The sequence below is a fragment of the Dermacentor andersoni genome, chromosome 6, assembly GCF_023375885.2.
Source record: "Dermacentor andersoni chromosome 6, qqDerAnde1_hic_scaffold, whole genome shotgun sequence".
NCBI lineage: Eukaryota > Metazoa > Arthropoda > Arachnida > Ixodida > Ixodidae > Dermacentor > Dermacentor andersoni.
Window position 1 is genome coordinate 50,195,091 of NC_092819.1, and position 25,389 is coordinate 50,220,479.

Consider the following 25,389-nt stretch of genomic DNA (forward strand, 5'->3'; position numbering starts at 1 on the left):
TGTATATCATATGCGATGCAAATCGTGTCTGTTTTCTGTGTCAGTCTGCCCGTGCGACCACGTGCTACGAGCTTGTGGCGTGATGTACGGATACGCCCGCTTAACCTTGCCGCCTGTGAAGTGTGGGGGGACCTTGTCGATGCAGAAATGCGGGTGCGGATGCGTATATATGCGCGAGGGAACCGTGTGTTCTTCGGAGGTACAACTTTTGAGTTGCTAGATCGCGTGCTCGACGCGGATCTGTTTGCCAAAAGGAACCGCGCGCTTCGCGTCTTCAACTGCAGTCACGCGTAACGCGATGGTGCGGCTGGTTGTACTCGTGTCACGAAGGAGAAAGTTGGCGTGCAACCTGAAAGGGATTGCGAAGCTACGATTGATAGTTTGTAGGAACTAACTCACGGCGATGTGGGTTGTCTCGTAGTTTTTTTTTTTTTTTATTCTCCTTGCGGAAACGAACGATGTACCCACTTCACGGTGACTTCACGCAGAAGCGTGCCTATATATCGCAAATGTAGCCAACCCTGAAACCTACGGTTACTGGAAATGTGCCTATATCTATTTAAGGAGTCAACGACAACAAATTCAAATGCACGAATTAAGATTCGTCACGCCAGAGCGAGGCACAGCAATGGTGTACTCTTGCGATAATGTCACCCAATCAGAACTTAGTCCCGTAATGCAGAAGAGTTACGCATGTTGAATTCCTGGCGCAGGCCGCAACGCATTCATTTTTGTTTCGGTTCGCAAGTTAACACGGTCGTCTCCTTATCCCACGTGCGTGTATTATCTACGAGAGACCGCGAGGTGAATGCCAATGAGCGTTCGTTCATTCGGCCTGCGACCACGTGTGTTGATTATCCCGCACCAACTTCGAGCGGGCTTGCATACCGGGAATTGTTCTTCGACGGGGCCGACAGCGCTCGGAGAAATTCTCAGACGGCTCGCCGCGCGCCCTTTCCTCCTCGCCCGATGAAAAGGTCTACAAAGCATATAACTTCGCGGCCGCAAACAACGAGCGCGCTCCAGCTGTTCTCGCGGAACTCGGGGCAAACTCGAGCGTTTCCCCCGCCTCTTCTCGTCCCGCTGCTCGCTCCTACTCTTCTCGGAAGTTGTCCTTTTTTTTTCTCTCTTTCTAAACCCGCATTCGGGCCGTAGTTCACTTGTTTAACCAGCGTGCGCCTGCAGCTTTCCAGACCCGCACTTCAAGCGCAGCGTGCCCGTCACGCGCGCTGCAAAGAGTTCGCGCTGTCGATTGTCATTGTGCGTCGCAAAACCCCGCGCACGCGCTCTGCTCGTTCGCACGTGCTGCTTCGACGACAGGACGACGAACCGTAGATACCGCTCGTGTAGAGAGCGAGGGTCCCCCGGGTCCGCACCCTAGGTCCACACGGACCCCTTTCAGACCGCGCGACGCGCGCGGCAGCCGCGTCCTTACAATGGCGGCGCCGCTGCAGCTGTCGCTTCCCGCGCCCCCTTGTGGAGCGCGGCTTCCGCGCTTCGGTGGTCGTTAGAGGTCGCGCTCGACTACTTTCGATTTTACTTTCGATGAACAATGGCCCTGTCGGTGCCCGCTGCCCGCGCATTTATTTGCCTGAACGGGAGAGATCACGGAGCAGAAGACACGTATAGTATACACAAAAGGGGGCAAACAAATACGCGGACTCGCGTGAACGCACAAATAAGGAGAAGCCCACGGGCTGCGCACTTGGCGTTCCTCGGAGGACCGCAGTTGCCCCGCGGCCCATCGCTTGATGGACGTGCGGAAAGCGTGACGACAACGATTGCATGACATGACGCCTGGACGCGCGGCTCGTTCGGGGACGCCTGTTAGGATTGGTCGATGTCGCTTAATTCTGACGTTGTCTGAACTTATACTGTTTGCCTTTCGCTATAGTGTGAGCGCGTGTATGTCATCGGAACTGGTTCAGAGGTGAAAGTGGTTGCTTACACGTTAAAGATACATTATAAAGAGAATAAAAGGATTACCTTTTACAATACAAAAAAAGAGAAAGAAATCCATGCTTACCGTGAGAAGTTGGTCTGGTTAAGCCAGAAAAGACGCTAGAACGAAAGATCGCTGGCGACGCCGGCCGCCTTGGAAGTTCCCGCATCAGATTGTCGTGACGTCACGAATCTCTAGGGCATCTGCTCGGGCTTAGTTCATCTTTTATTTCATCTACATTTTATTCTGAAAGGGACAAAAGACTGAAATTAGCAAGTTAGGTAACATTTACTGAGCCACATCGGCACAAATACGAAAGTGAAATAACACATTCTGTGACGTCATAGTGATGTGCCAGAGCTAGCGTTTCGGCGTGAACACTTCGACCTTCATTTTCTCTCCTAATAATAAATTTATTACTGCTGAGTTAACGAAAATAGTTTTCGAAGAATCTACCTAAGCAAGCTATTGCTGATTTACTTTTCCTCTGTGTGTGCATTTAAGTACACTGTACAAGCGTTCAAGTTAGCGTATATTTGTCGGGATCTGCCATGGTTGCTTAGTGGCTTTGCGCGTTGCGTTGCCAAGCGCGAGGTCGAGGAATCAAATTCCGGCTGCTGCGGCCGCATTTCGATGGGGGTGAAAGGCAAAAAATCACCGCCCAAGCACTCCGTACAGACGGTTAACCAGCGAAGGTAAAACGTGCGACCCCGATGTTTATCACTTTGTTAATCCCAACGGCTCACTAAACGACGGTTTGGTAGGCTCCCGGATCCTCGGTACGCATTTGCTGCTTGCGCTCGGCTGCACGAGCCTATTCTTGCGCCCGGGCTGCAGCACCGGCACAGCGTAGACGAGCCCGTTCCCGGTTCTGCTCGCGGCGTTGCTGATCGAAAGCTGCCTGCTCCTAAGGAGCCGTTGTCAGATGGGAAGAGGACTTGGCACCTTTGAAGGCGCTGCGTCCATGATCTTTCGTGTACCCATCGACCCAGCATCATTCGATACATTGACCCCGGCTTCCCCCCTCAACACGGGTTGACTGGGCAGGGGGCTTTGGTTCGGTCCAACGGTCCTTCCCGGACAAAGGGGCTGTTGTGGTGCAGCACAACTGAGTGACTGCACTCAACACACAAACAGCCATGTCGTTCTTACAGGACTCAAGCCTGACTGACCCTCGGACTGCCTTACGTGGCCGAGTACGTAAGGGTACTCGGCCACGTACGTACGAATACGTACAAGTACGTAAGACGCGTGGCCTACCCATTTGGGAGCCGAGGAGAAACTGCTGCGCGCGCGTTCGGCTTCGACGGAGAGCAACGACGTCACTACTGGCGAAGCCAATCGCGCGCTTCACATTTCTTTTTTTCACTCCGATCCATGACGTCATGTTACCTGGCCCGATTGACATAGAATCTAATGGGGATCCCCCGACTAGGCAACAGTGATTTTGACGTCCCCGTTTTCACACGCAAGCTTTGTCAATGGAAATTTCGGGTCAGATAGCGTCACGTCATGAATCGGAGTAAACAGGCCTTGTGCTATCTAGGCGGTGTTGGCTAATCGCTCTCTCTCTCTTTATCGCGCCGCCATGTGCATGAGGTTTCGCCGGATCAGTTTTCGGCGTACACGCGACCAACAGGCGGACGGGCGGGCGAATCGCTCGCCATATACAGCTTTGCTGTAACAAACGCCCGTGTCCCGTGCTTTGAGGTTACGTTAAATATACCCTGGTGGTCAAAATTAATCCGGAGTCCCCCACTACGGCGTGCCTCATAATCAAATCGTGGTTTTGGCACGTAAACCCCCAGGATTCTTTTGGTTGAAATTAGTCCGGAGCCCATCACTACAGTGTCTATCATAGTCCGGGAGTTAGGTTAAACCCGAGAAATTTGACGAGCAGTAAAACAGCGCTAAAGAAAAGGACGATGAGAGGGACACAGACAACAGCGCATTTATTTATTAACCAATTTATTTTATTTTATTTATTGAATCATATTACCACCCGATTCGTGGCCTGTCCCCCTCAGTGGGTTTGTACCATTAACTGAGGCTTCATCATCATCATCATCATCATCATCATTATCATCATCATCAACGCTGCCAAGCGCTGTTGTCTGTGTCCCTCTCATCGTCCTGTTCTTTAGCGATGTCTTACTGCTCGTAATCATGAACCAACCAGCCAAAATGCGTACTCTTCTGCGATAAATTTTGTTTTGTTTGGGTACTTTCGTTGTGAAAGCTGTTGTCCTCCGCATGTCGCCCTTATATAGCCGAAGCAGGGGTGTAGGAGAGCTTACGTATAGCTACGCATACACGTAATGCTTTCAAGAGGTTAGCCCTTCCGCCTATTCGGCCTTGTACGTACACGTACCAAAAAGAAGAAAAAAAGGAAAACAATTCCCCTGCGCCGCATTTCGACGCCTTTCTGCGCTTTTGTTTCTTGCGCCACCGACCACTAATCGCCTGGGCGTTACGCTGTCATGCTTAAGTGGCAGCGACTGACAGCTGCAAGACGCTATTTGCTACGTATGATGTGCGGGCGTCCCTGCACATTTGTAAGGGTTTTCTTTAAATATATGTTTTTTTCTTACTCCAAATCGAGCGCGTCCTTTGAGTGCATGGGAGGTCCCTGTCTGGCGGCTTTGTTTCTAGTCTTGTTCCGCGGAGAAAGTCGTTCAACGACCGACGGCGTTAGCTGCTGTCCTGGCTTTCTTTGCATGCCACATATATCGTTCGCGGCGTCGAAATGACGGCTCGCGATCTGTGTCTACAGAAATGTTTTGGCAACGTATAGTCACGTTTCTTTCCGAAATGGATGACTCGTCGTAGCACTTGTTGCCCATTTCATTGTACTCTCTGTATAGCTCTTACAAACTGCTCACTCGTCACTTCGGATGCTGGCCGAACGTTGTCGTCGTCGTCGTTGTTTCTGTTGTGGTTTGTGGCGTACGCCCACGGTAACGGATTGACCATGAATCGGATGATTAAACGTGCGGTTAGGACCAAGGAAAGTGATTCGGCCGTGGAAATCTTCGCAAGAAAGAAGAATGTATGGATGAAAGATCACACACACAAAAAAGAAGTACAGAAGAAGCTTGGAAGCGTGGTTGGCGGTTTTGCGCAACATATTTCGCCCTTCTCAATTTCGCTCTTCTTTTGGACGTACGTTTCACTTGGTGCCTCTGTTTACGCTTTTATTGCCTGTCACGTCCTGTTTCTCTTGGCTTGACTTCGCTTTTTTTTTTTGTGATGAATCTGTCATTTGTAGCCTCGTGCGTGCAAGGATATGCTTTTTCGATATCGCGCCGCGTAAACTGCGTGTCGTCTGCACGCGTGGAACTGCCGTCTGCTTGGAACTGCCACTGCAGACGACCTCCTGCGCGTACTACCGCGGCTTCTTCCGCCGGGAGACCGTCGCTACAGAACGTTGGTCGCTACAGACACTGGCGACGCCATAACGAGCTCCGGAAGGGAGACAGGTGTCAGCCTTGAAAGCCACCGTGCAGGTGTCTCACCGCACCTTACCACTCTCTCTTACCCTCCCTACTTCGCTACTCTCTCTTTCCTAAAACCACCGCGTCTAGCCGCCATTGCGTTGTGGCGTACGCAGCGTGCCAGAGCTGTTGGCGTCGCTTCTATGACGCTGGGATGCATGCAGAAGACGAAAGCGACAACGTCACGCAAGCGAAACGAGGGAGGGAGAAAAAGAGAGAGAGAGAGTCAGCCAGTCTTTTCTCCGGTTTCTCAGGATGTGCGTGTGCGTGCTTTTATTGTTTTTTCTCGCCGCTTATTGTGCACTGCCTATACGCTGTCGAACCGCAGGGCGCTTGCTGTCTGCGTAGGCAGGCGCTGGTTTCGAATGCGAGGTGACCTACACAGTGAGCGGACAGCTCGAGTGTCCGGAAGCTGCGCTTGCTCACAACCGCCGCAATGCAGACGGTGTGAAATTAGAATACCAGATCACGGCCCGTTCCGTCTGCTTTCCCATAGCTCTCACTGGCGGGCGCCTGTATTATAACACCCTTGATTTTGCGTGCCCGGAGCGTGCGAAAGTTGTGGTGGGGGTTGTGACTCACCTGTAAGAACCGTGACGCGGACCTTCCTATCCTTGCGCCCGTACACTGGGTGTTCCAGCGAACACTTTCAAAACTTTTTAAACGTTGCCTGTGGCGGATAGCACAGCCTTAGTTCACGAGTTGGTCTACTCGAAAAGGCGGACATTACTTGCACAAAAAAATTGAAATGCATAATCGACTAATGAAAAATCACTAATTACGTCTTTGACTAATTACTTATGGCCTATATTGCAATTTACACATTCTAGCCGTGGAGTTCGCAAGGCGAATCCACTTGGTACGAATTCTCAGGATGACACCAGTTTCGGGATGTTCATTCCCGCACACTGCGGATAAATAAATTGGCGTTCCACTTACTTTCTTAACAAAAAGGCGTTTTATTAATGCAGCACGAAAGTAACGAAAAAAAAAAAAACAGCCATCGCTTAGTTATTGGCAATATGAGTTGTCGCTTTATGACCCCAGTCCCCTGATGGCGTTCTTGTTTAATGCGTACTTCCGGTTTTTGTACTACGAACCATGGAAACTCTTAGCGCAAATAGACAAAAATAAGGGGAGGAAGGGAAGGTTCTCGCTCCCGCCTTCTGATTTCGGTTTCTTCAGAATTTTGCTAATATGCCGGAATATAGAAGAGAGACAATTAAGTACCCTGACACACCGCATAGCTGCCCATGCCTCTTAAGCGCACTACTTTTCCCCTATGTGTTAATCTTACAGATAGCATTGTAATACATGAGTGACCACATGGCCCACCGTGAACACCACTGCACTGTCGGCAGTGGCTCAATATATACTTTAAGTACCCTAACATACTGCATAGCGGCCCATTCCTCTCAGGCGCACTTCTTTCCCCATACGTGTTGGTCATACAGGTAACGTTGTAAGATTGGGATGACCACATGGCCCACGTCCACATGGCCCACCGTGAAGGTCATTGCCCGGTCGGCACTGCCTCAGTATACTATGGAATCGCGTCTCGTCTCCAGTCGCACATGACGCCTTGCGATTTCGTCATCTATATGTCTCCAGGGCTTCTCTACTCCGGCACAAGTATGATCACTGAAAAGAAAGGTGCTTTCCCTCTCTCTCTCTCTCTCTCTCTCTCTCTCTCTCTCTCTCTCTCTCTCTCTCTCTCTCTGCACAACCTGCGGAAAGAAACATCTGGGTAAAGGCCGCATTAATGGGAGGGCCCGCCATGTCGAGCGTTATACAATGCCTGGGCGGGCTTGGAACAGTTAGGACCCATTGTTTCTACCGGCTCCCGGCAGACGTTACGCAACGAAGTTTGAAAAAAATAAAGGTTTGCTGTATACATTCGTAGCCTCGGGAACGTTCTTGTTCGCCCTCACATTGTAACGATGGAGGGGGCACGCCGATCCGCCGACACTGGGTGCCATTATCTACGTTGCCGAGTCGCGCCGTGAAAACTGCCTAAGATTTCGCTCGACATCCGTACTTACAGACAATGGAAGTTCGTGCATGGCGCGCGAGGCGAAGACGGAAAACAAAAGCGCTCTTCTTTGCTTCCCTTGCGCGCGGCAGTACTGCCGTATTTATTCGCATTTAGGCTGCGAGGTGTTCTTTCTTTTTTCTCTCTTTAACGTTCTTCTAAATTCGCATGCAGTGTCAGTATACAGTGCTGCATATTCAGTCAGCCTGGGCAAGTTCGTGGTTGGGGCCAGAAATTGGCAACAAAGTCGTTTGCTTTTTTTTTTTTTTCTGGCTGCTATTGTTGACTACTATCTTGGGCGGCTTGCATGTGATTGCTTTTTTTCCCGACCTTGCGAATTGTGGGGGGTCGGCTTGCAATGGATCTTGAAGGTGCAGCGCAAGACGACGAAGACAGAAGGCAGGAACACACCGGACAGCGCTGCCGGAATACTGTGTGTGTTCCTGCCTTCTGTCTTCGTCTTGCTTCAAGATGTTCAACCAGTACCAACTCGCCCAAATGTCGATCCTTCTACAATGGATCGCCGGACTAGACCCGAGTAAATACAGTATACGCGGCGCGGAAGCAGCGAACGCTGGCGCGGAAGCTGTCGTGGTGTACAGAAGATTTCCTCCGTGCTCACCCATCGGAGCGGATGCGAAAGGTTGTTATATAGGCCGTTTGTTCCTCGGTCTCCACTGCAGTGCAAGCTCGCGCGGCGCGCTTTCTCTAAGTGCCTTTCCTTCCGCTCTTCGCTTCGTTCCTTGCCGCGTTTTTGTCTCCCCTTCTTTTGTTTGTTTCTTTCCTTTACCGTTGCCGAGAGCGTTTGCGTCGTCGCTAGGCGCGTTCGCCGGTATCCGGAGCAAACGAGCAAACCCGTGACCCTTTCATCGTCTAGCTTTTATCTCGGAGCTCTCGTGCATTGATGCGCTGTCGTCGCGCACAAAGTCCATTGCGCCCGGTGTTTGCCTGATGTCGACGCGCATGCAAGGCTTATGCTGTGCGGTTTTCTTGTTTTGTTTGATTTCATTTACCGTCGTAAAACTCGTCATCCCAGCCGCTCGCAGGCCGCATTTCGATGCAGGCAGAACATGTAAAGAGCGAAAAAAAAAAAAAAATCGCGGGTACTGACGTAACCGAGATCCCCGCACTCCGGTGTCTCTGATAGCTGTAGGGATGTCGCATTGGTATACGTTAGATTCACTCGCTAGCTCATTATCAATCAATCAATCAATCAATCAATCAATCAATCAATCAATCAATCAATCAATCAATCAATCAATCAATCAATCAATCAATCAATCAATCGAAACATCGTATTGCCACACTGTCCTGGGATTAAACGGCTATAGCCGTGAATTCTCCTCTTAATGATGCGCAAAATCATTTCGGCAGATATCGTGGGATCGAAGGATATGCTGTAAATTTACCATAGAAGGCTTATTAATGTGAAAGTGTCGGCTAGTCGGTTATTGCACAGAGCCATACGCGCAAGATGCTGGAAGAGTGAACTCCCGGAGGAATTGTCTCTTCAGTTCAGAATTACCCGTGTCACAACAAAACGAAACATACTATCAGAAGAACTTCACTTTGGCCTAGTTGGTATTTACTGCATATCATATTGACCGCAAATAAAGACGGGGACAGAGGGAGAGAACACATCGATGTACCGCCCGAGTACCGCCCGTGCTGTTTATGTGTTCTCTCCCTCTGTCCCCGTCTTTATTTGCGATCAATATGATATGCAAACATGCGATACGGTGCTCCTTTATTAAAGCATGTGTTGCTAAAGCGTGTGTTGGTTTATTCACCAATTGCATTCACCCAAAAAGCGTCACGTACTCGTGACGCCTGCGGAAGAAAGGATGCTCCACATCCACCGCAAGATTTGTGAGTGGTGGCGCTGGCTAACACTTCCAGGGTTGGTTCTAGCAGTAAAAACATAAATACCCCAGAAAGTGGATGGGGAGTCGGTGCCGCGGTAGCTCAAGAGGTTAGAGCATCGCACGCGTAATGCGAAGACGTGGGATCGTTCCCCACCTGCGGCAAGTTGTTTGTTCATCCACTTTCATTTCCATTAATTTCTCATTTCTTTAATTCAATTATTAAGTACAAGTAATTTCCCCTGTGTTGTCCTTGGTGTCCTAAAAAAAATGAATTATGGGGTTTTACGTGCCAAAGCCACTTTCTGATTATGAGGCATGCCGTAGTGGAGGACTCCGGAAATTTCGACCACCTGGGGTTCTTTAATTGTGCACCTGAATCTAAGTACACGGGTGTTTTCGCATTTCGCCCCCATCGAAATGCGGCCGCCGTGGCCGGGATTTGATCCCGCGACCTCGTGTTCCTTGGTGTCTTTGTTGGCTTCTTAGGATATATATATATATATATATATATATATATATATATATCCGATACGACTGAGGCTGTCATCGTACTGAACGAGTCGCGCGTAAGGTATTGACATCTGAAGGAAACCGCCAACGTAAACATTGTTGTGGCTACGCATACGCTCGTTTAACTGTACACACGCGGGCACAACCTTAATCACATGCGAGCGATGGTATATACTCCGCGAGTTGGCACGCGCTGTATAGCGGGGAGTGGGGTTGGAAGATGAAGTCCATTGGACGTGGACTATATATAGCGCTCGCATCCACTTCGAACAGTGTTCTTTCGTGTCACCGCGGGACGCTTGTGCGTGCTTTCGCCCCACGTTTCCCTGCAGCGATCATATATATGGCTTCTTCATCTCCCGTACCCATTCCTAGTCAAAACGCGACGCCAAACCTAGACTTCCGGCGGAAGCGTAATTTCCACTTCCTGTCACCTTTTCACTTCTCCGGCCCCTCTCCGCGCCCTGCGTGTGCCTCTGAATGAATGCCCCCCTTCTCCTATAGCGTTTTTGCGTACCACTACTTTCCCTTGTGCTTTCGTTTATTCGGTGCTTCCTTTCCTTTTTTTTATTTCTCGCCACCTGTCCCCCAACTTTTGCCGTCTTTTTATTTGTTTTTTTTTTATTCCGCTGTTCTTTCCGCTTTTATCTCGCACGTGAGCCGGAAGGTGCACGTGTGTTTGTGTGTCTGTCACGCCTACGTGTGTGCGTGCCGTTGGTTAGCTTATGTTTTGCGTGTTCTGATTACGGCTTTCGGAACTCCCGAACAAGGGGCGCCGTGCCTTGACCACTCTCTTTCTCTTCTCTGCCGTATCGTCTGTATGCGTACTTCGCGGTGGAGCTCGCGCGTGCAAACCGTGCCTGTGTCATTGTCCCACGTCTCGACGGGTCCTTTGGCCAATCCTTCCTGTCTCTCCCCCCCTCCCCCACCCCCTTCCCCCGCGCCCCCATCCCGCGAAAGACATTCCCGACAGTTCTTTAGCCCGCGCCGACCTCTTCTTCGATCGCCACCCGTTTTCTTTTTCTTTTTTCATTAACTTCTCCTTCTGCCCTTCCTTCACTCCACACACCGTTGCTATTTCGCTTAATTCCGTTCGGGGCCTAATTTTGTTGTTCTCCTCGTCTAACGTCTTCTAGCTCCCTACATTTTCTTTTTGTCTTTAGAATGCCTTTTGTATTTGCTTCTTCTCGCTTGCAAAGAATGTGGCACACTGTGCTATCTTGAGGCTGCGTTTATATCCGGCGCTGTCGCAGGCACTTTCGGTTTCGCGACGCAGGGCGGGCGGGCCCTTTAGAGGTTTCGCCTCAAGAGCAAATTGCTGTCGAGTGCCACCTGCTTCTTTACCTTATTTCTTTCCCCACTTTTATGTATATGTTGTGTATGCGTACATCAAGCGTGTTTAAGCCGATGTTGGTGCCTGCAGAAGAGGCCGCGGCGCTGCCTCTTTTTCGCTGACACCCGTGCAAACACATACAAACTGTCGTAACTCGCGCGAGCAAAAGCGAATTTGAAAGTTTTTCCAGTCTTCAGCGATTTCTCCGGTCCTGTAAACTCATCTACTTGCGTCACAGCAGCGGGAGCTCGCAGGGGACGCCGCCGTCTACTCAAGAGCATCCACTTCTTCGCGACGCGCGCGACGTATCTAATATTATATTTGATAGTAACCGTCATTTGAAAGACAGAATCAACGTCGTTTGTAAAAGAAAAAAAAAAGTTGCCCTTCGGCTGTTACACTCACATGCGTGTGCGACAGTGCGTTGAATTGACTTCGCTATACGGTCTTTGTATTTTAGCCTATTTCACTGTCACCTCAGTTACTGTTGCGAATCGCGGGGCCGAACATACGCAACTTACCTTAGACGGTTACTACGTTTGTAGAAGCTGACTGTGCGTATATCATTGCTTTGTCCCCGATGCATCATATCCCAGTAGCACTCACTTTGAAAGACTACGTGTGCTGTCGTTTATTGCTTCGCGGAACTACAAGGTCTGCTGCCTAGCAAGCAAGATAATAAACGCTAATAAACCTGTGCCTAGTAACGTTTTCACTTGCCCCCTCGCTAAACGCACGACACGCAAGCAACGGAAATCTTAATCTCCCTGTACGCTTCAATGCGTACGGTGAAAGGCCGATCGATTTTTCGGGTGCTAAGATGTGGAACGACTTACCTGTCGAAATAAAAACTTGCGGCGAATTTCGACGTAATATTGTTACGTAGGAAGACGCAGACGAAAAGCTATGTACAAATATATTTACAAGGAAAATACGCTGCGCTTGGCCAAGAGGCAACAGCCCGCGCTAGCTTCTAATCGTCGTCGTCGTCTTCACACTGCTGGCCTTTCGTGATCGCGCATATTGTGCCGTAGCACTACCCCCGGCTGCAAAAGCGCCGTCCCGGAGCGACTAAAGATCGGACTCGGAAGCAGTGTAGTAGGCCTTGAGCCTACTGACGTGTACGACATCACTAGATGCCACAGGAGAGGACGAGGTTGAGGCCACAGGAGCAATTTCGTAAGTCACAGGCGTCACCTGGCGCAGCACGCGGTAGGGCCCTGTGTATCGCGAGAGGAGCTTCTCTGAAAGTCCGACGTGACGAGAGGGCGACCACAGGAGCACGAGCGCACCAGGTGAAAACTGTACGTCACGATGGCGGGCGTTGTACTGACACTGCTGAGTGGTCTGTGAGGCCGTCAGTCGAGCACGGGCAAGCTGGCGTGCATGATCAGCGAGGGCGATGGCGTCGCGCGCATACTCGCTTGTTGAGACCGCAGCAGGAGGAAGTGCCGTGTCTAGGGGCAAGGTAGGTTCGCGACCGTACAGTAGATAAAAGGGAGAAAATCCGGCGGTGTCGTGCCGGGAAGAATTGTACGCAAATGTTACGTAAGGAAGGGCAATGTCCCAGTCGTGGTGGTCCTTGGAAACGTACTTGGCCAGCATATCGGTAAGAGTACGGTTTAACCGCTCTGTCAGGCCATTGGTTTGAGGATGGTATGAAGTAGTCAGTTTGTGTTGAATGGAGCAGGAACGCACAATGTCAGCGATAACTTTCGAGAGGAAGTTTCGACCACGGTCAGTAAGCAGCTGTCGCGGGGCGCCATGAAGCAAGATAATGTCACGCAAGAGAAAGTCCGCGACGTCAGTGGCGCAGCTGGTAGGGAGAGCCCGAGTGATAGCGTATCGGGTGGCGTAATCAGTCGCGACGGCTACCCATTTGTTCCCAGAAGATGACGTGGGAAAGGGACCGAGCAGGTCTAATCCAACACGAAAGAACGGTTCCACAGGGACGGTGATCGGCTGGAGATGACCGGCAGGTAGCACCTGAGGTGTCTTCCGACGCTGGCAGGGATCACAGGCAGCAACATAGCGTCGAACGGAGCGAGCGAGACCAGGCCAATAGAAGCGGCGGCGGACGCGGTCGTACGTGCGGGTTACCCCAAGATGTCCTGAAGTGGGTGCGTCATGCATCTCAAAGAGCACAGTCTGTCGTAGCTGTTTTGGCACGACAAGAAGAAGGTCAGAGCCGTCAGGGAGGAAGTTCCTTCGATACAGAATGCCACCCTGGAGGACATATCGGCGAAAGGATGCGTCGGTAGGTGTAGAGCGCAGACGCTCGATAAGTGCTCGCAGCGATAGGTCTCGGTACTGCTCATCGGCGATGTTACCGAAGGCAGAGACAGAGAAAATGCCGTTGGCGCTACTACTGTCGGCGTCGTCAGGCTCGTCGACCGGGTAACGAGACAGGCAGTCAGCGTCCTTGTGCAGTCGGCCAGATTTATAGGTGACAGTATACGAATATTCTTGGAGGCGTAAGGCCCAGCGACCAAGTCTTCCTGTAGGATCTTTCAGTGAGCATAACCAGCAAAGCGCGTGATGGTCTGTGACAACGGAAAAGGATCGGCCATATAAGTATGGGCGGAATTTCGCAACCGCCCAAACTAGGGCCAGACACTCACGCTCAGTGATGGAATAGTTGCGCTCCGCGGGTGAGAGGAGCCTGCTGGCGTAAGCGATAACACGGTCGTGGCCACGCTGGCGTTGTGCCAGTACTGCTCCAATTCCGTGACCGCTGGCATCAGTACGGACTTCGGTAGGCGCAGAAGGATCGAAATGGGCCAAAACGGGAGGCGTTGTGAGAATGTCGATTAGATGAGAGAATGCAGAGGCCTCGTTATCGCCCCACTGGAAAGGAGCGTCTTTTTTCAAAAGGTCGGTTAGTGGTCGTGCGATGGCGGCGAAATTTCTCACGAAACGGCGGAAGTACGAACAAAGGCCGATGAAGCTGCGCACATCCTTGACACACTTCGGAACAGGGAAGTGCGTAACAGCATGGATCTTGCCTGGGTCCGGTTGCACTCCGTTCGCGTCAACGAGATGTCCAAGGACGGTAATCTGGCGACGGCCGAATTGGCACTTCGATGCGTTGAGTTGCAGACCGGCTTGCCGAAAAACGTCCAGGACTGCTGAGAGGCGCTCGAGGTGCGTAGCGAACGTTGGGGAGAATACGATAACGTCGTCCAAGTAGCACAGGCACGTGGACCATTTGAAACCGTGAAGAAGGGAGTCCATCATGCGTTCAAAAGTGGCAGGGGCGTTACATAGACCAAACGGCATCACTTTGAATTGATAAAGACCGTCGGGTGTGACAAAAGCAGTCTTCTCGCGGTCGAGATCGTCCACGGCAATCTGCCAGTAGCCGGAGCGAAGGTCAATAGAAGAGAAATAGCGAGCACCGTGGAGGCAGTCAAGGGCGTCATCAATCCGAGGTAGGGGATACACGTCCTTTTTGGTAACCCTGTTAAGGTGCCGATAATCCACGCAAAAGCGCCATGAGCCATCCTTCTTTTTGACCAGTACTACAGGTGACGCCCATGGACTATATGATGGTTCAATAATGTTCTTGGCAAGCATTTTGCGAACTTCTGCGTGAATAACTTGACGCTCAGCTGGTGACACTCGATACGGGCGGCGATGAATAGGAGGGGCATCGCCGGTATTAATGCGATGTTTGACAGCTGTAGTTTGGGCTAAAGGACGATCGTTAAAGTCAAAAATATCGTGGTAGGAAAACAGAACGCGGTAGAGTTCACGAGCGTGCTCGGAGGGCAAGTCGGGGGCAATCATTTTCCGTAAGGCAGCGATGGTACAATTTGCCGACTGCGATGGTAGAGGAGTATCGGATGAAGTGTCGTCTACTGCAATGGATGCTACTGAGTGATCCTCGAATGAACAAAGCTGGGCCAAAGACATCCCACGTGGCAGCACTTGTGTCGTCAAGCCAAAGTTGACCACTGGCAGGCAGACGCAATTCGCCGTAATAGATAAAACTGTATGGGGTACTGTGATCCCATGTGTAAGGAGGACGTCTTGCATAGGAGCCGCGATGTAGTGACCGTCGGGGACTGGTGGGGATGACACTAGGTCAACGTAGGTCAGTGCCGAAGGTGGCAAGCGAACGAAGTCGGCGGAACTGAGGCGACTGGGGTGTGGTTCAGCAGGATCCAGAACAGGCAGGTCAAGGCGGAGAGTACTGGCGGAACAATCGATGAGAGCAGAATGTGCGGAAAGGAAGTCTAAGCCGAGGATGATGTCGTGGGGACAGTGGGCGATGACTGTGAATAGCACGATTGTTGAGCGATCGGCGAAGGAGACGCGGGCGGTACACATACCAATTACGGGGGCTGTTCCGCCATCGGCGACACGGACAACAGGCGTCGTGGCGGGCGTGATAATTTTCTTGAGCCGGTTACGAAGGTCAGCGCTCATTACGGACAAATGCGCCCCAGTGTCTATGAGAGCAGACACAGAAACACCGTCGACTTGCACGTCAAGAAGGTTCAGATGAGTGGGCAAAGTCAGTAGAGGATTTGGCGGCGTAGGGAGCAATGCAGCGTCACCTCGAGGCGCTGCATCGTCTAGTTTTCCGGCTGGGAGCGGCGTCCGAAGGGAGTCGGCGAATAGGAGCGACGGGGCTGGGGGGAGCGAGATTGTCGTCGTTGGGGCGAAGGCGAACGAGAATAGGGGAGGTTCGTTGCAGGAGAATCAGTGGCGGCATTATCGGAGCGTGCGGCATAGGGACGAGAAGGGCCACCTGAGGGGCGAGAGTAGGCAGTATAAGTAGGCCGGCTCGGGGAACTCCAGCGACTACGACAGTGCCGAGAAATGTGCCCGATTCGATGGCAGTGGAAACAAATAGGCTTGTCGTCAGCAGTGCGCCATTCAGATGGGTTGCGGAAACGTGGTGGGTAAGAAGATGCGGGACGGGGCGAAATCGAAGAAGCCGGGCGGGTATTAGGGCGATGGGCCGAGCAGATGGTGTGAAGACCCATGTTTTCAAACTCCTGGCGGACAACTGCCTGGATCAGTGAGACCGTGACTGCAGATGTGTTGGTGGGACTGGAGTCGAAGGCAGCCGGATAGGCGGCCTCGATCTCACGCCGGACGATCCTGGTAACATCGGCAGTGTTGTTGGGACGAGGAGCGTCGGCACAGGAAGATGTCGCTGGGGTGTTGGGCAGACGGGCAAACTGCTGGTCAATACGTCGGCTTTTGGCGAGTTCCAGGCGGCGGCACTCTCTTATAACAGCATCCACCGTCGCTACGTTGTTGCAAACGAGCAAGTTGAAGGCGTCATCGGCAATGCCTTTGAGGATGTGGGAAACCTTGTCTGACTCAGTCATGTGGGTGTCAACTTTGCGGCACAGAGCCAAGACGTCCTGAATGTACGTGACATAGGGCTCTGTTGACGTCTGCACACGGCCGGAAAGCGCCTTCTGCGCGGCAAGTTGTTGACCGTAGGGGTTGCCGAACAAGTCTCGAAGCTGTGTCTTAAGTGAATCCCAACTGGTGAGCTCATCTTCGTGCGTGCGATACCAAACTCGAGGTGTGCCACCGAGGTAAAAGACTACGTTGGCGAGCATAATAGTAGGGTCCCACCGGTTATTGCGGCTGACGTGTTCATACAGGCTGATCCAGTCATCGACGTCTTCCCCATCTTGGCCCGAGAATACGCCAGGATCACGGGGAGCGGGGAGAGTGATGTAGGTCGTCGAAGTGGCAGCAGGTGTCGGAGCCGGCGGAGTCGGGTTGTCGTCGCCGGGAGCCATGAAGGAAGGCTCGACGTACCGTCCACTGCGAAGCTCCGTGACGAGGTACAGGGAACGTCCACCTCCACCAGATATGTTACGTAGGAAGACGCAGACGAAAAGCTATGTACAAATATATTTACAAGGAAAATACGCTGCGCTTGGCCAAGAGGCAACAGCCCGCGCTAGCTTCTAATCGTCGTCGTCGTCTTCACACTGCTGGCCTTTCGTGATCGCGCATATTGTGCCGTAGCAATATGTAATCGCTACTTCCTCTCTAGCCAAGCGTTGTCTTGACCTTTTTCCTTGTGTATACTTTTCATTTCGTTTACTATCCATAGTGCGTTTTCTTTTTCTTTTTCCTTGTGTGTGTGTGTGTTTAACTGTTGATGTAGATTATTACGTGGTTGCTCATCTTGTAAAAAATAGCTGGTTATCAATTAGTACTTATGTATAACAATTATTTGTATTTATTACCAGTAACAGCTCGTACAAGATCGCTAATAGTTTTTTGTATTGGATCATTAGCTAGCCATTTAGGCTGTCGGTTAAAATATTTCTGCATTAGCTTTTGCTAATCATATAATAAAGCTCCATTTTCTGAGTGATTGATTGATTCATTCATTGATTGTCACCCGCCGCAGTGCATGGCTTTGCGGCTATGGGGTTGCGCTGCTAAGCACGAGGTCGCGGGATCAAATCCCGGCCGCGGCGGCCTCATTTCGATGGGGGTGAAATGCAAAAACATCCCTGTGTCGTGCATTGCGTGAGGGCACGTGGTGGTCAAAATTAATATGGAGTGCCCCTCTACGGTGCTCTGCATAATCAAATCGTAGTTTTGGCTCGTATCCAGAGTTCATTCATTCATTCATTCATTGAACGTCGTCTTCGTTCGCTGTAGAGTAATAGTGCCTGCAGTTTGCCTCCGAAACACGTGCTCAGGTGCCGACGCCGACGCCAGTCTCGGGAGTCTGCGTGACGCACGAAACCCCGCACACGTTCGCAAATGTTGCGCAGGTGGTTGCAGGAGTTCTTTCCTGCAGCTATCTGATGGGGAGAGGGCGGAAGGAGAGAAAGGCAAGGGCTGTCTCTCCCGCGCTCCAACATAACATTCCCCAACTCCAACACAACATTCAAGCTTTCACATCCCCCAAAGCCCCGAAGCTCTCCTGCGACAGTACGCGCCCTTCGCACCGGCGACATACAAGAGTTTTGGAAGCGTCCCCCTGATTTAAAACTCTCTATTGTATCGGCTGTGAAAATCCGACCGCCAACGGCCACCTAAAATTCGCGAAAAAAAAAAACAATAAGAACTATTAGCTTTTAGACCGAGTCGTCGGCCTGAAGGATCAATCCCGAAGTTGGGTGTTTGCTACCTGCCCTCCGATGTGGCTTGTTGGCTCAGCTGTGGCGTTCGATCCTGTTTCAGAGCGTGCGGCTGAGCGTTCGAGCCCCAAAATAGGAGCTGGAACGACGAGGTGCTGTACCCCGCAAAAAAAAATAAAAAAAAAAATAAGGGAGTCACAAGGACATCTTTTGTTGGTCGAGTGCGCTGTCGCTACAAGGGCCAAAAAAATCTAAGCCCGTGGTCAACCAGGAGAGCAGGAAAGGGACAATCTACTGTTCACATAAACTGCGCATGAAGTGGCGGCGGGTGAGATTGCGTGGTTCGTCGACCGAATCGACTCCCAACGCCGAATCCCGATTCGGGAGAGCGCGGTACCTAAAAGGGAGGCGGTGGAGCCGCTGGAGAAGCCGTCAACGCAAGTATGCAATCAATTCTTTTCCAAGGCGATAAGATACGCGTGTGGCGCCGTTGGAGAAGAAAAACCAACGGCCGGCCTTCGTTCGATTTCTCCGGCCTCCCTATAGCTGGTCACTTCGCCGTTCCTTCCTTTATTTCGCTTTACGAAGTCCGCGAGTCTGTTCGAGGGATTTGCGGCTACATCGCGGACACTTTTTTTTTTTTTTTCGTAAAGGCGCTGCGAGGCTCTTCTAGTGGTCGGATTTCCAGCGCTTTTCTCGCTCGCTGTTCGTGGAACAGGGAGAGCTTATAGTCGGCCTTGTTTTCGCCGGGCTAGAGAAACAAGTCCGAAGCAGCGAGCTGCCAAGACAAACACGGAGTTGGTATTTTATATTGGCCGGTTGGCTGGAGCTGGCTCGTGTGTGTTATTATACCGTGTATAGTGTGCATACGTCCCGACATCAAAACAAGGGACCACGCTCCTTCCAACTTTCGTATTTCAATTTCCCCGTCTTGGGCTGCGTCTGCATGCGGATAATTGTGCTTCTTATTCTTATTGGTTGCTCTAGTTGTGCGGCATAGGAAGGGAATTGGCCCACATTGACGGCAATAATTTTATTTGGAAACGCTTTTAGCAGTAACATTATAACATCGTTGCGATAGCAAGTTATATTTGTAGTGATTGTGCTGGTTCGTGAAGAATTTTGTTTGAAGCCTGTTATGTGTCATATGTGCCTCCGAGATTCTAGTCACGCGAAAAGAGGGATATAAGCAAGGCAACTGGCGAAACTAAGGTAGGAAGCCTCCACACGACGAAGACTGAGAAGTCCAGTCCTACTGAATTAAGCGATTGGTGACGATCACAGGCAGCTGTTTAAGGCCATGTGCATTCAAATCTGTTGCAGCTATATTGGAAAAACGTATTCGCGCTAGATGGCCGTAGAAAATTAAGCGCATACATTTGGTGATACTAGCGAGATACACGAAACCTGCACACTGTAAAATTCACTCATCGTATATATATATATATATATATATATATATATATATATATATATATATATATATATATATATACACACACAAATTGACATTGCTTGTGTCTACACGGGTTGACATTACCTTGTAAGCAAGGCGTCACTGCGTACTGCCGAGGTCGAGTGCGTGCGCGCGCGTGTGTGTGCGTCGACACCCGTTAGGAGAACCTGTCTGGTCTCGTTCTTTCGATCTGTCCGCTCCATTTGAAGCTGATGCAATTTGAACGAATGGGGAATGGCGGCCGTACACTACTTCCGGTTCTTGCTGCAACGGCCCCGAAAGGAACGCATCCTCTCTTCTGTTTGCTTTACGTTCTTCCGTAGTGCTTTTTTTTCCCCTCTTCTTCTTCCGGATTCGGCACTCAGAATCAACAAGCGAGCTCCCTCTATTTGTTGCCTCATTGCACTAAAAAAGCGCGGTTTCTCTATCTTTCTTTTCTCATTCACCGTTTCGTCGATTGGTTGCCGCCGCTTCCAAAAGTCACGTTCGTGACGGCTTGTAAAGACTCGAAGCTCTCGGCGCGGAATTGCCACTGTGGTAGCTGCGGGGCCGTGTGCGATATTTTATTCTTTATTTCGCGCAGATGAAGGGAGCTAAAAGCCTTAATGAATAAGTCGCGTCGTTAGAGCCATCTGTTGCCTTAGAGGCGTGCTCCCTTGAGGCGCGTTTGTTACACGGTTGAAAAGTACAGAGTAGCCTGCGCGAAAGGTTCTTGCAAACAACGCTGTTCAAACACCGTACCGTTGTCTTGTGGTGATATTTTTTTCTTACTACAATTAATTTTTAAGCTCGGGTTTTGTGAACGAATACCTTGCAGGGTATCGTGTGATAGTTCTTTTTACTTTCTTATTAGCTTTCTGGAGGATGAATTGCTTCCTTTCTGTGCGCGTGGAGAAATAATCTATAGAGTTGACGTCGCAAATCTGAAAGGCTTTTTTTAATAAATGCCGAGCGCTGTTTGTGATTTGTCGCGAAATGCTTGGAAAGATATGGATTAAGGAGGCCACTAGCTTGATATATACGCAAATACGGTCGCTTCCTCCGAAATGTCGTACGAGCGAACCTTCGTTCACACTTATGTTGACTTTGTTTTCACAACTATAAAAAAACGAGAGAAAAAAAAATTCGATTGAATTTTATGCAGCCGATATGGAAATTCCCAAGATGGCCGGCAGCTGGGCAGCTTTAACGGAAAGTGGCAGATTTCACGAGGATTGCATACGCATCTCATCCTGTCTCCTTTTACAGCTCTTCCTACGGTTTACATTCGTTGTACATTATCTCTTTAAAAGAATGAATAAACAACAACGGCAAGCGCGAGGGCACGTTCAAAAGCTACGGACTTAAATGCGAACCTTTCCAAAGTTCGCGTACAATGCTGCAGTAATTAGCTTCCGTGCCTGACGTGCGGTCTTCGACATGTATAACGCCCTCTCGCACATCGCTTCCTCGTCGATCTTCCTCTCTTCCGAGGCTTATAACAGAGTATTCGGCGCTCTGTAATTTGCTAATAGCCCTACCACCCCTTTCGTTTTTGTTCACGTGCCTCTCGTCGACAATGGGGGTCAGCCGACAAAAGTTGGGCGCCAGCCAGCTGCATAGTCTTTTGTCTTCCGACCCGTTCGTCTGGCCCGAGTGCCTTGATCGATCCTAACTTTACTTCGCTAACTGCGCTCCGATCGATTCGGACTTAGCTCTGCCCCAAAGTGACCCGCTTGTTCGTTCGTTCGCAGTGAGGGCTAAGTCTGGTCCTATATACTGGTGCACTTTACTATCAGGCTTGTAATTTATTGTTTCTCGGTTCGATGACCTGATTCAAGTGGAGACACCAAAGAGAAACACTAAATCTTTAGTCTTCTTAAGTAATCTTTCAAATCTGGATCATAGAAAAAAAATAAAGAAGCCGAGAAACTTGAAAACGCTTACGTAGTAGATACGACAGCCTGAAAAAAATGGCGGCTATGACCTCACTGGACGCATCCGGCGCCTGCAATAGGAGGCCTTCAAAATTGGTTTCTATTGTTCTGAGGGAGCCGTCGGTGCAGCCTGGAGGCTGCGATGTGGACTCCACATACTCACTGGGGAGGTTCTTGGAGAAAAAAAAAAAAGATCAAGAAAGCGAGTTCAAATCGAAAACAAGCGTTTTTCCATCGAAGTGGTTCGTCTGTCTGTAAAGCAATGTTTATTTCCTGCGTCTCACCAGTGCTGACAATTTTTTCCGGCCAGGTATATGGTAGTGGGACTGTCTCCGCGTCAGGAAGCCGCCCGAGCCACTCAATAACGCGGCTTCTGCTGTCGGGCTGTTCACTTGAGTCTATTCACTGTTTTGTTCTCTCTCTGTGTACGTTGGTTGTGGTGTGCGCTGCTTTCGAAGAATTCGACAGCTTGGTGACAGGACAGGCGTGTTTCTTGGAACGGAAGCCGAGAGGTGACGAAGGGAACAGACGACGAAGCACTTGGCTCTTTGAAGCTTCGATGACAGGCCGGGTCACAAGGCACCGTCGTTTCGTTTTGTTGTTTATTCTCTTGCGTCTGCAACAACCTTTTTTTCCTTTCTTCTTTTTTTTTTCTTTTTTAAGAGTCTACATACTTGTTCTCCCCAAAACTGTTCGTCTGCTGTGTGCCTGTTTGCTTCTTAGTTTTTCGTCGTACGTCAGTTCGTCTGCTGCTTTCTTCACTGGACTCGCGGACATTTCTGCTGCGGAAGTGTAGGCTTGTGAGTGTATACGCGAATACTACGAATGACAGAGAAAATCAGAACTAGCGTACAAAAAAAAAATCTAGTAGTATTTCGAACTGTCGCCAGAAAACACCTGGCTGGAACGACCGCTTTGTATTTTTACTCGTCAAGCCACATTTTTTATGCAAGTCATGTCATCATGATATTCTCAGCCGAAAATACGATGCTTGATGCTATGCTGGGTCCGGTTTACCGACTTGAGGGTACTTCGTTCCTGCTTGCCCTACGAAATGCGTCCACAGACGTTTGCTTTCGGCAGCGCAAGAAACGCACTGTTGCGTGTTACCTTACAACAGTAGTTTTGGCGCTGGCGGAACGAACGTGCGTGGCCTTTAGCGTTCAACCTATTCTTTACGCGGGGTCCCTAATCGCAGCCTCGCAGCCACAGAAGCGTCATCTTTCTTCCCTCACAAGTTACCGTTCATAACTTATTCGTGAGGAAGCACTAGGCGCGGATGTGCTGAAAAAAAAAAAAAAAAAAAAAGACAGGATAAAAAATTCGCCCAGTGTGTAGTGGCCAACAAAAGGAGCACTGAGCGAAATAAGGAAACAGACCAAATAAAACAGACTTGGGCTGGTGGTGATGTGCGACGCTGCTGGTAAAAATTCGTAAACAAAACTGGCCTTCTTCGGTCGGTACCCGCTTTATTCTCTTCCCTCAACGGCTCGATGCTTGACGGTCGGTTGCTCTCCGTCATTCGCATTTTGTCGGCACCCCGTACACCGCTTTGGCCGGACGAGCTGCGTCTTTCCCCATTCGTTTTTATGGTGCCTTCACCGCACTTCGTTTCTTGCGTGGTATGTTGATGGCTTCTGCTTTTTTTTTTTTTTCGTCTGCGTTTGATTTGCGGTTCGTCTGCCTTTTCGTTGGCTTTTCGTCTGCTCCTCCTGCTTTCTATCGTTTTTTTTTTTTTCCTACTCCTTGCGTTTGCTTTTCGTGAGCTGTTTCTCCTACTTTTCGTCCGTTTCTTTCCTTGATTCTTTGACGGACTCTTTTTTCTGCTTTTTGCGTTTCTTTTCACCGGCTTTCCGTTTGTTCTTTTATGTTGCCATTCCTCGTCCGCTTTTGCGACTGCTTGTCGTCTGCTTGGTTCTCTGTTGTTCTCTCTTGTCTTCTGTCTCACGCTCTCGAAGAGTGTTTCTGCTGCCCTCCTCTCGCCTAACTGCGTCCGTCGCCGGGCTCGGATGGTGAAAGAAAGAGAGAAGAAAGTGAAAGTTGAAGCGGATCTGAAAAAATTACCTCCTCCAACCCCTCCCTGCTTCTTCCTCTTCGAAGAAACTGAGAGATGCCTCTGCCGCGCTGCCCGTGGACACGCCTGCTTGACTTTCTTTCTTTCTTTCTTTCTTTCTTTCTTTCTTTCTTTCTTTCTTTCTTTCTTTCTTTCTTTCTTTCTTTCTTTCTTTACAGCACGGGTGGCCTGCAGCACTTCCTCCCGTTGTCCGACGGCGAACAAGCAAAGATATTCCTTCCATAGTCTCGCCTTTCTTCCTCTCTCTCCTTTGCACAAGTATGCGTCTCTGCTTATAGGAGGCCGTGGTGTGTGGTTCTTGGCGAAGTGGTCCCTGCTCTGTCTCTGGCAGATCTGCGCCCGCCGCCCCGCACGCCCTGGAAGTTCTCTCGGTGCCCGCAGGGTCGTCGGTTGTGTGGCTGGTCAAAGGAGCCGCCAGGGACGCCTTGAAGGTCGCGGTATAGTTTTGCCGCATTCGCGCCCTGGGGCTTTGTTTTTCGCCCTGCCAAAAGCATGAGCCGAGGCGAGATCGAGGAACGCTTCGACGCTAGCGCTGGCGCAAACAGAGGCTGTTTTCGCAGTTGTCTCTAGCAGTTGTGTGCTGGCCCGCTAGTGGAGAAAAAACAAAAGTTTTAATAGAAGGAAAGTCGGATATGTTGCCCACAGGAGCGCGTGCCTCAAGCATGCTGCTCCATGCTGGGTTAAAGGAGAAGGCGAGAACATAGAAAAGTAGAGTTAGATAAAGAACGATGAGGAAATAATGATGTGCTGTCCGATGCCGTACTTGATCAGTGTCCCGGGCAAGTGCACAACGAGACGCGCACAATGTACACACAAACACACGGTTTGTGCACTCGGCGCTATATGTGTACGCAAAAAGCGCGTGAACGCAAAAACTATTTAGAGAAGAGACAGTCGTTTATTGAACTGCGCTCCGCTCACTCGCGTACTGTCGGTACGCGAGTGTTGTAGTCTTGTTGTCTTGAGTGTTAGGTTCCCTCACGTTAGGCTTAGTAAGCGTAGGAACGTTTTCGTTTCCTCTGCGTTTATAGGAGTAACTATATACTAGACGAATTGTTTCGCTTCTCGGTCTATGCTTTATTTTCGTGTGTGCATAGAAGATAAATTTCAAACCTGAAATGTGAGACTATGTGTCAACCGTTGCTTTCGGTAGACCTAAACTGGACCAATGGCTGCTCGGAAAATTGAAAACTAAGGGTCACTTACAGCGAATACCAGTGGCAGATTCGGAACTCTCCCAGAGCAACATTTTCTGCTCTCGTTGGAGCAAGACTTTTCCAACAGCAGCTCAGGTATATCAGATGAGTGTTCCAACGGCAGAATAATTGAGAGCCATTTTCGCTATAGGTTGATGGCTACTCGTGGCACGGGTGAGGTTATCGTCAACTTTGATTGCATGTTATGTGAAAGCAAAAGGTCAGCGAAAGCGCCCGGCGGAAGTTGTCCATGCTCTAGCAACAACGCGTATAATATGTCTGCGAATGTGGCGCCGCCGTAGTGGACCGCTGGATTCCATGTATTTCGGAGCGATTGGGCAGTCATTGTAAATGTACAGATGGGGGGTTCTGACTGGACAAAACAGTGTACCGTGGCGGCCTTATGCACGAGTCTCCGTAGCTTAGTCTTCTTGTCGTTGGTCAAACCGCATCTTGCGCTCGTCGCGAGCTCCGTCCCTGTGTGAGACACCCCAT

The 25,389-nt window shown here is 50.3% G+C and overlaps 1 protein-coding gene and 1 non-coding gene across 2 annotated transcripts in view; both read left to right on the plus strand.

Annotated features, from left to right (window-relative positions):
* Window positions 1–25,389, plus strand: part of gukh (NHS actin remodeling regulator GUK-holder) — a 249,015-nt gene that overhangs the window by 129,753 nt on the left and 93,873 nt on the right. The window lies entirely within an intron of this gene.
* Window positions 9,423–9,495, plus strand: TRNAT-CGU (transfer RNA threonine (anticodon CGU)). Its single transcript has one exon. It is a non-coding gene; the product is annotated as a tRNA-Thr (tRNA).